The sequence below is a fragment of the Podarcis erhardii genome, assembly GCF_964252035.2.
Source record: "Podarcis erhardii genome assembly, chromosome: 3".
Taxonomy (NCBI): domain Eukaryota; kingdom Metazoa; phylum Chordata; class Lepidosauria; order Squamata; family Lacertidae; genus Podarcis; species Podarcis erhardii.
In genome coordinates this window covers 18,582,683-18,584,879 of record NC_138507.1, presented here as the reverse complement: position 1 = coordinate 18,584,879, position 2,197 = coordinate 18,582,683, and the positions used below count along the sequence as shown (strand labels likewise).

Here is a 2,197-nt window from a genome sequence, read left to right as displayed (position 1 = left end):
CAACCCCCTGCCAAGCAGGAAACACCATCAGAGCACTCCTGACATATGGTTGTCAAGCCTCTGCTTAAAGACCTCCAAAGAAGGAGACTCCACCACACTCCTTGGCAGCAAATTCCACTGTCGAACAGCTCTTACTGTCAGGAAGTTCTTCCTAATGTTTAGGTGGAATCTTCTTTCTTGTAGTTTGGAACCATTGCTCCGTGTCCGCTTCTCTGGAGCAGCAGAAAGCTGCTTAATGGAATCAGCTTAATGGAATCAGCAATCCAAGGAGGAGAAGGAAACAGCAGGTGAGAAATGGTATGGAAGCAGCAGCAGCAGACAGGAAGTGACACTGAGAAGGATGAAAATGTCTGTATATATCTGTATATGAGAATATTTGCCTCAACCTTACACCCTTCCTTGTTTGCAGGACCTGAAGCTTACCCTTTTCACCACTGTGCCCTTTGAAGTTTCTCCTTCCCACAGTTCTGCTAAAAAGTTTTCTTCAACCACACTCCATCCAGAATCAACAAGAGAATTCAGCCCATTTCCAGTGCGAAAAGGCCAAGAATATGAGGATAATTCTTGGCTACTGCAGAAGGAAGATTAGGACTAAGATTCATCCTAGTGTTCTTTTCTATTTTTATTGATAAGCCTTTTTGATGAAAGGGCAGGCCCAGGAAATTGTGCTCTAGTTAAAGCCAGCAGAAATAATGTTTTATAGACTTTCTAACTACACAACAGTGTTTTAGCTGGTTTTTATCAGTTATATATCAATGAATTTCTAAGTACTTCAACTTGTCTACTTTCAGGTGTCCTTCCTCTACACATCTCAAATTTAGGGCCAGCTGCATCTTCATTTGATCAGTTTCCAGCGGGATCTTGCAAGAATGCCTATTTAATCTTGCTTATACTAACGAAAATGGTGAATTGTTCTCTTGGATATGGGAAGGTTCCAAAATAATGTTAAAGCAAGCTACAATAATTCATTTGTTTGATTTTGTGTGTGTCTGTGAATAGCTTTTCTAGTAAGTAATCGGGTCATATTTTACAGTTTTGTTAAGAAGATGGAAACGTTTATTTAAAGTCTTTCTTTTTTTTAACATATCTCATAACACTGGAATGGTACTGTGAAAAGTTCATAGTATTGTTAATTTGTAGAGTTGAACAGACCAAGTATATCTACCCTATGGAGAAATTAAATGGGTGGTTTCCAATCTCAGCCATACTCAGAGTAAACCTATAAAAATAAATGGATATAAGTAATGTAAGACCATTGATATTCATGGCTCTACTCTGCCTGTGACACATGTTGGATATCACCCCCTCATTATTGCACATATCGTATACAATTAAGAAGAACTATGATCAGTTGTATTTAGAGGTGTTTTTAGCAAATCTGAATTGTGCGATTGAGGTGGCAATTATACGTGCTGGGGGTGATATATATTTGCTGTTCTGCAAATCAATCTGTATACAGAAGAGGCTTCAGACCTCACCCATGTGGTGATCATAATAAGCAGACCAGTTTTAACTTCTACATTATTTATTACAACTGATCCACATCTGCTTCAAACATTACAAGTTGCGAAAACTGCAGGAGGAAGCAGTAACTTCTTCTGATGAAAAGTGTGAAGGGGGAATGCGTGGATATGATTTCTAAACACAAATGGAATGTGCATTTCTCTCCAAAGGAAAGATGCCCGTGTTCTCCCTTGGGCTGTTGTTATACCACATGTTGCATTGTTTCGTGTCATGTGCAAAACTCTGCTCACACAACCCAGAAGATGGGCTGAAACAGGGTGTCCGTAACTTGGGTCTCCCGCTGTTTTTGGACTACAGTCCCCACCATCCCTAACCACTGGTCCTGCTAGCTAGGGATGATGGGAGCTGCAGTCCAAAAGCAGCTGGAGATTCAAGTTTGGGAAACCCTGGGCTGAAATGAAGATCAAAGGAAAGTAAACTACAAATTGGGCCTTAAAAGTAAAGGGACCCCTGACCATTAGGTCCGGTCATGACCGACTCTGGGGTTGCAGCACTTATCTCACTTTATTGGTTGAGGGAGCCGGTGTACAGGTTCCAGGTCATGCGGCCAGCATGACTAAGCTGCTTCTGGCTAAACAGAGCAGTGCATGTAAACGCCGTTTACCTTCCCGCTGGAGCGGTACCTATTTATCTACTTGCACTTGACGTGCTTTCGAACTGCTAGGTTGGCAGG

At 41.5% G+C, this 2,197-nt stretch overlaps 1 long non-coding RNA gene across 1 annotated transcript; it reads left to right on the top strand.

Moving 5' to 3' along the window:
- Nucleotides 1–246: 246 nt before the first annotated feature.
- On the top strand, nt 247–977 carry LOC309338600. The gene is made up of 2 exons (XR_014154993.1): nt 247–297; nt 410–977. It is a non-coding gene; the product is annotated as an uncharacterized lncRNA (long non-coding RNA).
- The last annotated feature ends 1,220 nt before the right edge of the window (nt 978–2,197 follow it).